The sequence below is a fragment of the Schistocerca serialis genome, chromosome 3 (assembly GCF_023864345.2).
Source record: "Schistocerca serialis cubense isolate TAMUIC-IGC-003099 chromosome 3, iqSchSeri2.2, whole genome shotgun sequence".
Classification (NCBI taxonomy): Eukaryota; Metazoa; Arthropoda; class Insecta; order Orthoptera; family Acrididae; genus Schistocerca; species Schistocerca serialis.
Window position 1 is genome coordinate 649,726,764 of NC_064640.1, and position 12,374 is coordinate 649,739,137.

The 12,374-nt window shown below is 41.6% G+C and overlaps 1 protein-coding gene across 1 annotated transcript in view; it reads right to left on the minus strand.

The window, feature by feature from the left end:
- Window positions 1-12,374, minus strand: part of LOC126471074 (cytosolic carboxypeptidase 6) — a 1,596,780-nt gene that overhangs the window by 500,460 nt on the left and 1,083,946 nt on the right. The gene's annotated exons all lie outside the window — the stretch shown is intronic.

Below are 12,374 nucleotides of genomic sequence, written 5' to 3' on the forward strand. Positions count from 1 at the left end.
CAGCCAGTAGCCGGCCGGAGTGGCAGTGCTGCTCTAGGTGCTACAGTCTGGAACCGTGCCACCGCTGTCTAAATAAACAGCACCATAGTATCTACACCCGAAAGAAAAAGACACAGACGAGTAATGTAGATACTCTTGGGTGACCTTACAAGCGGAGTCCAGAAAAGTGCGTGAAACGTATAGCTACAGTTAAAAATTTATCTGAATTTTTACTGCGCAAAAACTTTTCTTAAGCTTCTCCGACGGTCTGATCGTAAAAATTGAATGAACTGTGCCTTCTTTCTACATATGTTTTATAGTTATCTTGTAGTTGTTTGTTAGCATATTTTAAAGCCAAATACAGTAAACGCTATAAATTATTGAAACTCTTCATTCTCTCAGAACGCTCCTTCTTCCTTTCTTCCGTCTATTTTTTACCAGGCTGGCGCAATGTTCTTTTCTCAAACTTCACACTTGTGATGTTATTCCGGCACTTAGTGTGGTCTTCGAGATTTTTTGTGTTGATCTGTTGCAGATCCCTCTGGACTTCTTTCAGCCGTTCTCTGCCGCACTTACTCTTTGTTATAATACTGAAAATTTTCCTTGCTGTTCTGGAGTCTTCCATCCTATAGATATGTGTATAAAATTTGGCTCGGCGTTTTCTGATTTCATCTGTTACTGTGTTGGTCTCTATACAGAGCTCGTTTTGTGGTCTCTTCATCCAAATGCCATTTTTGTTGATTGCCCCATAAATCTTCCTGAGAATTTTTCTTCCCTGCTTTTATAGTTCCCTAATTTTTGAATGACCATCAATCACCATTGTTTCAGCTGCGTAGATTGCTTCTGGTAGAATCGCTGTTCTATAGTGCCGTAATTTTTGCGTCTGTCAAAAAGCGATTCTTGTTGTAATGCGTACATGTTAGCTTGTAGGCCTTCTGGAGCTTGGTGATTCTTTCTTCATTGGCGATTCGGTTTAGTCCTGAGGACTATATAGTTTCTCCTCGGTTTTTAAAATGGCAGACTTGTGTAATTTACTATGTTTTGTAATTAAAGGGGATCTATTTTCTGGCTGTCTTTCCACATATTTGGTTTTTTCATAAGATATCTGTAGTCGGTTTTTGTGAAATTTGATGTAGTTTTTTCACTGCGTGAATCGCTTCTGTTCTGTTACTGCTGATAATTGCAATAACGTCAGCGAAAGCAAGGCGCTTGACTTTAATTCGGTTCTCTTTTGTGATACCAATTTGGATGCCCTTTACATGAGATTCCCATTCCCTCATGATATTTCTAGAACAATATTGAAAAGCACTGGGGGTAGTCCGTCCCCCTGTCGTACTCCAGATTTGATTTTGAAGGGTTCTGATAATTAGCCCATGAATTTCACGTTAGATGTTGTTCCTGTAAGTGTCTGTTCTGTGACTTTTCGTGTCTTTCAGTAGATCCCAAATTCTTCCATGGTTAGAAACAGGGATTCACGGTCCACTGAATCGTATGTTTTTCTGAAGTCGATGTATGTAATTACTGTGTTTCTTCATTTATTATTTTGTAATATCGTCTTTAAGTACCAGATATGTTCCCCACCTGATCATCCTTTCCTGATTCCGTCCTGGTATTCACCAATTAGTGGATCTGCTTGGGGTTCTATCCTGTTTAAAAGCGCTTTGGAAAGGATTTTGTAACCGACTGGGAGCAGGGAAATTCCTCTGTAATTGTTGATGTCTGTCTTGTCGCCCTTTTTGTGTAGCGGGTGAGCTCATTTCCAGTCCTCTGGTATTTCCTCTGTCATCCATATGTCTGATATTATATGACGTAGTTTCTGCATAAGAACAGGATTCCAGAATTCAGCAATGATCCCAACTTCTCCTGGTGCTTTGTTATTTTCTAGCTCCATCATTTCTTCGAGATCCGGGGATGTGATTCTGGGTGTGTCAATACTGGAGAAGAGGAGCAAGTTGTTCTTAGGGTGTTTAGCAGTTGAGGTGGGAACTGAAATATTGGGCTAAGATTTTGCTGTTATATACAGTGTTAGTTTTCAAAGACCCATCGGGATTTTTGAAGCACAAGCTAGGCGCTTGGTATCCATGAAGTTTTCTCTGAAAGTCTTATAGAAATGTCTTGTCTCATTTTTAGTGAAACCTTACTGGATTTCGCACAGCCTGTTCTTGTCATATCCCCGTTTTTCTTTTCTAATTATTTTTGAGGTCTGTTTTTGGGTTTTAAAAAAGTTCTCCAAGTGTTCGTCAGTTTTGTGACTGCTAAATTCTTTCCGCGTAGTTATTCGGTTCTCGACTGCCTGATGTCAGGTTGCGTTCCACCAGCGATGTTCCTCGTGCGAGTGCGTTATCCTAATTTGATGGCTTCCTGAATTTTCTCTGTTACTTTCTTCCAGTCTGTAGATTTTTCCTGATTGATTTGCATGATGATTTTTTTCTTTGTTGGGTTCCAGATGTCCCGGCTCTGGTTTGGTACTTTTGGGTGGCCTTTTTAGCATTCTGTTGGGTTGGAATTTTGTTTTTAATTGTAGAAGACACCTTCGCGGGTTCTGTCGTTTAGAATATCTTTTTATGTTTTCCTTGGAAATTGCGGCATGGTCAATTTGGTATTCACCCTGTCTAAGACTCAGCAATCTCGATGTGGTTAATTTAAGGGCAGGTTTTTGAAATTAGGTACTCATGATTTTCAGTCCCAAGTTTCTGCAGACTTTGATTAGTTTTTCACCATTCTTGTTGGTACGTTTGTGTTCGGTATGGGGGCCAGTAGTATCTCCAAATTTTTTTCCTTGTCTAAATGTGAGTTAAAATCGCCTAATAAGATTTTTACTTGGTGCCTTGGTATTTTATTTTTTGTTTCTTCTACTGTTTCCCAGAAATTTTCCACTGTTTCAGGATCCATTTTACTGTGGTGAATCGTGGGGGCGTGCCTATTGATAGAAGTGTAGGCTTTATTAGCTGACATTACTGTGAGCAGGGAGACTCTTTCATTGGGAGACGTAAATTCAATAACTGAGTCGAGTAGGGAATTGTGTACGACGAATCCAGTTCCGAAAAATGGTAGTTTTTCTCTTACTTTTATGACAGGTTTGCCCTTGTAGATCCCGTAATTTTGTAAGTTAAAGAGTCTTTCATCCGTGAATCTTGTCTCTTGCTGTGCAGTGATCTTCAGTTTTCCATTGCATTGGTGAGTTGCTTTAATTTGCCTGTTTTAGTGAGTGTGTTCACATTAGTTGTGCTAATAAAGTTTATACGTTTTGTTTTGATAGTGTGAGAAGTCTTTGAGAAGCTCCATTTCTTCTCCGCATGGTGTCTCTGATCCCCCAGAATCCGATGATCAGGTGAACCCCGTCTATCGACTGGTGCCTAGGGTAGTGACTCTGTGGTCGTCTCTTCCATCGTGCGTTCAAGTTGAATTTTGTTTTTTGTGGTGACCTCTGTTGAGACCACAGATATAAAACTCGATTTTTGAGTTCGAGAATATTTTAGTGCAGCCACCTCAACTAGAGGAACAGACGCTGACCGCTGGCCGCCAGAGGCTGAAGAGACACCGTTGGGTTTGTGTATTTTGTCTGTTTTTGGTCCGTCCTGGATATTTCATTTCCCCGGTACCACCTATACCTAGGAAGCTTTCCCCTATCCACCACCAGACGCGGCCCCCAATGGGGGCACCAACAACCCCACACGGGATATATATAAAACAGGATATATATATATATATATATATATATATATATATATATATATATATATATATAAATCAATGGAAAATCCAGGATGGAATGTAACAGTATTATGAGAAGGAAAGTTGCTAATCACCATACAGCCGAGATGCTGAGTCTCAGATAGGCGCAACAAAAAGACACTCGCAGTTAAAGTTCCCGGCGATTAACGCCTTCGTCAACAATAGACACACATACATACACACACACACACACACACACACACACACACACACGTGCAAACGCAACTCACACACACGACTGATATCTCAGGGAACTGAAACCACACTGCCACACTGACACATTGTTTAGGAGATATGACGTCATATACACTGAGGTGCGTGAAAAACTGCTGTGCCACGCTGGAAGCCTAAATTTATTACATCTTTCCTACTATATTCGCAAGACATGCCGCTGAATGTAAAAAAATATATATATTATTGTACGAAACATACTGTAGTTCAGGAGATACGTCATAAATGTTGAGCTGCGCGAAAACGAAACTGCTGGTTGAAACTCAGATAAAGATGAAATATGTGAAAAAATATGTGTGAAATACGTGTGACACGTTCGTTTGCGGGAAACGATCCTCCTAAACCCATGGATCAATGACAAACAATCTTGGTAAGCTTGTTGCTTATTATCTGGAAAGAAATACTGTGAATGTAAGAACCTCCTACTGAGGTGGGAGCGACAATGTAGAGACAGAACGGTAGGAGGAGGACATGGACCGACAGAGAGGGGAATGCAGGAGATGGACACTGATATTTTAGAGGAGAAGATGGACGGAAAGAGGGGGAGGGGGAAATCGTGGGAAAAATAGGAGATGTACAGACTGACTGAGAGGGAGGAGAGGACGATGTGGTCAGATCGGGGAGGAAGAAATAGACAGAGAGACAGAAGAGGAGGTGTCCAGAGTGATGCGGGGGGGGGGGGGCAGAGGGGGGGGGGGGGAGTGGAGACGGACAGCGAAGAGGGAAAGGAGGAGACAGGTGTATGTGGGGTGAAGAGCAGATGGCAGGGGCAAGAAAAGTAGTAGTCAAAGTGGGGAGGAGGCGACAGACAGAAGGGAAAAGAGCAGATGGACAGAGAGATGAAGGAGCAGCAGAGAGTGTGGGTTGGCGGAAGTGATCGGAGAGTGAGGGGAGAAGGATGTACAGGAAAGAGGAACGAGGAAATGATCTAACAGAATTGGAATAAATACGAAACTGGGAAATGCAGGACACTCAGCAAGTATATTTATAAATTCTGTTCACAGTTTCACAGAAAGTGCTGCCTAGTGGTACAGTTATGAACATTGTCATTAGTACACTTAATATAAATAGTTTTCTTGTTCTTCTTTGGTGTAGGTACTCGAATCTCATCTTCCTCACTCTGGAGTTCCTACTTCCATCATCTGCACTCATCCACTTTTACACTCTGCAAGTCACTTTGCTTCATGTGGCAGGAGCTACTAGGAGATGTACTACAAATTTCCGCCTTCCTGATCCATTTGTGAATGTAGCATGCGAAGGATGATAGGAGTCAAATTTCTATGATTTTTCCAAAATGCTACACTCGCTAGGTGTGTATGAGGAAACAAAAGAATCTCACTCTTGTTAGAACATACGTGTCTGTAAATTTTAAAGTAATCCTCTCCGTGCTACAAAGTGTCACACTTGAAACGTGTGCCTCTTGGGTTATTGAGAAACTCCACTGCATCACGTAATGACACAGGATTCGTATTCGAGAAGTATGTGTTAAATATTCTCGTCAGGCTATTCAGGTTTAGATTTTCCGTGTTTTCTCTAACTGGTATGACAAATTCGGTCACGGTTTCTTTGAAAACTATAAGGCCGATTTCTGCGACCTGCGCCTCGCCATCCCGCTTCAGGTTTTCCGTGATTTCCCTAAATCCCTTCACATAAATGCCAGAAAGGGCACGCCGATTTCCTTCCCCATCCTTGAAACAATCCGAGCTTGTGATCCGTCTCTTATCAGCTCAGTGACGACTGAAGGTTGAACTCTTATCTTCTTCCCTTCCTTCTAACTTTCCCATCCTTACTGAATCCGAGGTTACGTTCCATCTCTATTGACTTCGGCGTCGACGGCACTTAAACCCTAATCTCGGCCCCCCTTTCATTAAGCACTTACAACTACCAACGACTAAACGAAATGGTAACGAAACACGCAGCTCTTCTGTCTTATACCAACACGTCCGCAGCTCGTGGTCGTGCGGTACCGTTCTCGCTTCCCACGACCGGGTTCCCGGGTTCGATTCCCGGCGGGGTCAGGGATTTTCTCTGCCTCGTGATGACTGGGTGTTGTGTGCTGTCCTTAGGTTAGTTAGGTTTAAGTAGTTCTAAGTTCTAGGGGACTGATGACCATAGCTGTTAAGTCCCATAGCGCTCAGAGCCATTTTTTTTATACCAACACGTTTTGTCATATTCCCGGTTGGCACATTCGTTCGCTCCTCGTTTCCATCGTAAGTAAATTTAACAGTGCCAATAGGAAACCCTCGCGCCGGTCTGTGACGTCCGTGCACGCGCACTACTTGCTGGCAAAGCGACCAACTTAAGAATGTTATGATAGTATTTAGTACATGACCGAGTTGGTTTCCACTACTATCGGATCTTTTTATTTCTTTGTCGAAAAATTTCTTCGCAGGAGCAGTTAAAGATGTTGGTTTCTATACACAATATAAAATTCGACAATCAGGCCCAAGAAACCACGTGCTTGCCATCAGACGTCTTTGTCATTGCGAGTCAGTGTGGGGGATGACACGGATTGTTTTAACGGCCGTGAATGTCAACTATCGAAACAGTGACGCTATTTATTCATCAAGTAACGTTTTAGTTAGCTGACTGCATCACGTTCCAGTTCTCCGTGAAAAAATCCCTGACGGATCCGAGAATAAAACCATGGTCATCAGCGTAGCGGTCAAGAATTCTGATCCCCTTATGTATGAAAGTGGACATTGGTGTTAATGTGGGACACACAATATAGAGTCTGACTTGGATGAAGTTTACAGAGTTTATCATAATTAATGGGGTAAACGCATACAGCTGAAGGTACACAACACTAGAAGCAAAAAAAGACTCTCTAAACATTAGTGCCCAAACGAACGTTCGCGAGGTGATTAGCACTTTGTGATTACCAGTCACCACTGACATGATTCTGTCTAAAAGCCATCCCACTTGAGAACAGTAATAGTATCGTGCAATATTAAAACAAGTTATTTGATATACTTTGGGAGGAAAGCATGTGCTTTGAGTGAACACGACAACAAATACTACTGTACTGGTAGTTAAAGGAGGTGTTCAAAGTGTTGTCCTTGTATCCGGAAGCAGGCCTGCAGCCACCGCCGTATTCGGTTTAGAATCCTTTCAAACACTCCCGGGACGTTTCGAAATTTTTGACAAGCATTGACAAGTTTCTGTTCCAATTTTTTAATCGTTAACCGGAGTGACGTATACTGCACCTTCATCTACATCTACATCTGTATCTACATACATACTCCGCATGCCATCGTACGGTGTTTGGCAGAGGATTTAATGTACCATTACTAGCCATTTCCTGTCTTGTTTCACTCGTAAACAAAGCGAAAGGAAAACAACTGACTGTGTGCCTCCGTACAAGCTCTAATTTGTCTTACCTTATGTTCGTGGTATTTACGCGAAATGTACGTGGGTGGCAGTAATGTCGTTCTTCAGTCAGCTTCAAATGGCAGTTTTCTAAATTTTCGCAGCAGTGTTCCTCGAAAGAAAAGTCACTTTCTCTCCAGGGATTCTCATTTGATTTCCAGAAGTTTTTGCGTAATACTTACGTCTTCTTAATGGTGGCCCCACACACAGATATCCATGGGGTTCATATTAAGGGATCTTGGAGGCCACGGTACATGTACTTCACGCCCAGTTAGTCTGTAGCCATTTCGGCTCTTTAGATGTCGTCCCACCACAGTAGCAAAATGTGCCAGTGCTCCGTCAGGAGTGCACCACATCCTCTGGCGTTGTCCTAACAGAACGTCCTCAAGCAATACTGCAAGATGATGTCGTAGAAACCGAAGGTAATTACGTCCACTGATTTTCTACGGTCACATATACGGCCCTACAAGACTGTCACTTAGTACCCCAAACCACACAATCAATGAGAAAGGTGGCTGACGTGGAGACTCATGCACAACATTTGAGTTGGAGACTAGATAATTCCAAACGTGAGAATTGAGTAATTAAACACTCCATCACTAGTGAATCCCGCTTCATCTGTAAATAAAATGTTGTTGTCAATCGTAAGGCTGCCTATAGGTTTTGAATCCCCTGGCAGAATGTTAGTCTAGGACTAAAGTCTGCCTCACTAAGAGGCTGAAGTCGTTGGAGGTGGTATGAGTACATTGCACTGCGATGCATTTTTCTTCAAAACGTACTGTGGTTTATTCCAGGAACTGTATCAAGTTTCCTTCTCGAGATTCGTGGAGGATGTACCACAGATTCCCGGGTGCTAAAGACCTTGCGGTCGTGCCACCTCAAAACCTTTCTATCATCATCATCGACAGTTTGCAGCACCATATCTTCACGCGCAGTTGTAATTCGTGCAGTCCTACCTGCTTCCACAGCATGTGAAAGGCTCCTAGTTCCTCCAAGGCGTTGATGCATACTTGTAAACGTTCAAATTTCGGGGTGCTTTCGGGCCGGGTATGCTTCTTGGTACAAGCGTGCAGCCTCCCGTGCACTGCTGTTAGCCCTACCATAGATGAAATGCGTATTCACATGCACCTAATTACTGTAATGTTTCATGTTACTTACATAAATCGTACAACACAACTAACGCTGGCTCCAACAGTTGACATGAGTGGCACTCTGTGTAATGTACTGTTGTGTCCATTCTTTTTACAAGTCCGTGTCTCGGAAACTTAAAAACAGACCACACCACGGACTGCCATGCGGCAATTACACAGAAACAAGTTAGTAGCGGCCGCTAATCCCAAAGTCGCAATTATCTCGCAAAATATTATGGTTAATGAGACTATTTTGCTTCTAGTATCGTGTAATTCAATTGTGGGCATTCACGCCCTTAATTATGATGCAATATGTATAATGGTGGAGGCGATAATGCTCGCAGTAGATAGAGCTTTTGGTGGATCGGTGACAATTTCCCACTCCACCACAACATATACGTTTCGGTACATTGAGTTTGTGAGATACACCTGTTCACGGCATCAAGGGCAAAAAAATGGCTCTGAGCGCTATGGGATTTAACATCTGAGGTCATCAGTCCCCTAGAACTTAGAACTACTTAAATCTAACTAATCTAAGGACATCACACACATCCAAGCCCGAGGCAGGATTCGAACCTGCGACCGTAGCGGTCGCGCGGTTCCAGACTGAAGCGCCTAGAACCGCTACGCCACACTGGCCAGCCATCCACGGCAACCACGAAACATGGAGTGCAGTTCACTACGAGACGCCCGAGGGAAACATCGGTACTTATGAGACCGTAAACACTTCCTGCTCGGCTATTGCTCACGCAGTGTAAATAGTCATAATTCGTTTCCGTATACAATATACTTCCATAGGCTATGCCAAATCATTAAAATTTTTGCTACGCTCTGATTACCGCCTTGGTTGGTAGCGACTGCAGCCACCTACCACACAAACTTTGCACAACCAACTTACAGGTTCGTAATGGACACTGTGAAACGTCCCCTTAGAAAAATTATACATGACTGTGCTCAAACTGACATACAATATTTTTAGCGCAACGCAATCTGACTTTCAAAAATCCCTACAAAAGAATGTCCCTGACTAACATTAACTTATACGTTTCACAAATCACTACAGTAAATCTAAATTACCAAGCAAATGCAACATTACAACTAATATGAGCCAATGTGCAGCAACAAGAAAAATAAAGCAATAGTAAAACTGGCTTAACAGAGTAATACAAAGTGACATTTAGTAGCACTATGCCTGGCAAACGGCAGCAGCAATAACTTACATCTAAACATGACAAAACTCAAGCAGAAAGAATATTACAGTAAAAATGGCCATTTTTAATACCTATGTCACATCTTAACACTAGAGTGATACATCACAAAAACTTACTCTGCAATAAAGTTACCAAGTCATTAAAAAAATTATTTATGCAATTCCTGTGAAGGGAAATGTCTATTTGTGCTCTCTTTTCTAAGAAAGTACATCATAAGCGTATTCTTTACTGGGTCTGTAGACAGAAAATAGTGATATTAGTACATCTATTAAATTTTATAATAACCAATGCTGCAGTGTAGCTAGAAACTAGATATTAAAGAAAATGAGCAAATATGTACAAAGGAAGGCATGAAACATCATGCATTAGCCATATGGCATTTCATAAGGTAGTAAAAAAAAATCTCTCAACTAGAAAGACAGTAGTCATAATCAGGTGTATAGACATAAAAGTATTTCTCGTCATTTCATTAGGCATTTCAGTAAATATCATAAATTAAGAGCTCCACAGTGTTATCATATGTTTTAAAGTTTGATCGTGTCGTATTTGCGATGCTTTCTGCAAAGGAATGTCAACAGCGAGGATAATGGTCCCTTTTTTTTCTCCACCTGTGCCTCTGAAAGGCACACACTAATGGCTTTTTTCCAGGCGACTGTCGCGCAGCTGGGTGCCCACGACTCATTACGTGAAGGTGGTCACTTAACTTTCTTACTGAAATATTTGCGACACCAGTTTGCATTAGAGTGACAGTTTTATATAAAAAATTTCACAGGTCGAGAATTTGCGTTGCAAATGTGTAGAAACAAAATCCTATGAATATAACAGTGTTCAAAACGTTTTCGTCAGCATTGTAATACATTCATGCATTTCCACGAATTTCATAACTCTTAAAGTACGATTCTTGGTTTCCAACATCCTTTTCCACAAATCAGAGTCCCTAACCACTACTCATTATTCATATACGCTTTCGTCGACACTTCTTCAATATTTCATCATAATAAATACGTAGCATAATCAAATTCCTCATATACAGTAGCATCATCTTATTGATCATAAACATACATCAACAGCATAATACACATCGTCGTCGTAATAATAACATCATAACACCTCAGTCAAATCTCAAAAATGTCGTAGATTTCTGCAATAATGTCAAAACCTAAAAAAAATTCTCTCCTCATTTCAAGAGTGTCATCTACCTCAAACGTACTTTAAAATCATGATCCCATACCAAACATGACATTCAAAGCTCTCATAGTATCACAATGGTTCCGAAAAAATATGAACAGTTCACAAAGTACAGACAAAATACAATTTCATAATTTCTCTCCCCACATCCACCACTGATGGCGGCTCACCTCCAACTGCACAACGCTAAGCGCTGTTCGCATCCAGCTGCCGCTGCCCAACACTACAATGGCAGACAGCAATGCAAACTAGCCACAGACTGCACACAGCACAGCCAGTGATTTTCATACAGAGCGCTACGTAACGTTGACAATAAGAAAACCTAAACAGCCTACTTACAACTGATGTATTTCAAGCACCCATCAGTTAATTGATTACGACGCAGTCATCGCGTCCCACAATGCAAACACACACCAGCATGTGCCACCTGTCGGTGCAAGAGACCTACAGTCCTCGCAGCAACGTCAACGGGACCACATGGAGGGGGAAAGGCACGACGAGTAACGAGACAAAATGGAGAAAGAGTTACATGTCAACGCCACCCAAAAAAGTATCATCACCTAATTACATGTAAACTGCGCTGCTAACTTATACGCAACCACCGATAAAGGGCCTTTCATCTTAGTGGTGGAAAATAGAGACAAAAACATTGACAGGCTGCACCGTATGGCGCTAGGCACACTTATACGGGAATGTGAGTGATTATTCAACAATATTATCAATATTACTGCGGAAGCACGAAACCATATGAAAATAACACCGCAACATGATTAACTAAAAACACCTTGGTTCAACATTCTTTCTTAGACGAAGCAAATTTTAATGTCTCTAGATCAAAGTCCTCCACTGCTAAACAAGGCTTCATCAACAATGTTAAAACCTCCCTTACGGAGGACGAACTGCTGACGGAAATGACGAGCTGCTGCAAAGTTATTGCCATCAGGCGATTTATTAAAACTTTAAATCTCAAATCACTTTGACTTACAGTGCTGTAATTATTTGATATCTGGACATGGCAGCAACAAATGTAGAAGTAACATACGATTTGCGTACTGCACATGCCCAACAGATATTTTTATCTACATCTACATGGATAATCTGCAAAACACATTTAAGTGCCTGGCAGATGGTTCACCGAAACACCTTCATAATTCTCTATTATTCCAATCAGTACATCTACATCTACGTGATTACTCTGCTATTCACAATAAAGTGCTTGGCAGAGGGTTCAATGAACCACCTTTAGGCTGTCTCTCTACCGTTCTATTCTTGAACGGCACGCGGGAAAAACAAGCACTTAAATTTTTCTGTGCCAGCAATGATTTCTCTTATTTTATCGTGATGATCGTTTCTCCCTATGTAGCTGTGTGCCAACAGAATGTTCTCGCAATTGGAGGAGAAAACTGGTGATTGAAATTTCATGAGGAGATCCCGTCGCAACAAAAAAAGCCTTTGTTTTAATGATTGCCACTCCCATTCACGTATCATGTCTGTGACACTGTCTCACCTATTTCGCAAAAAAAAAAAAAAA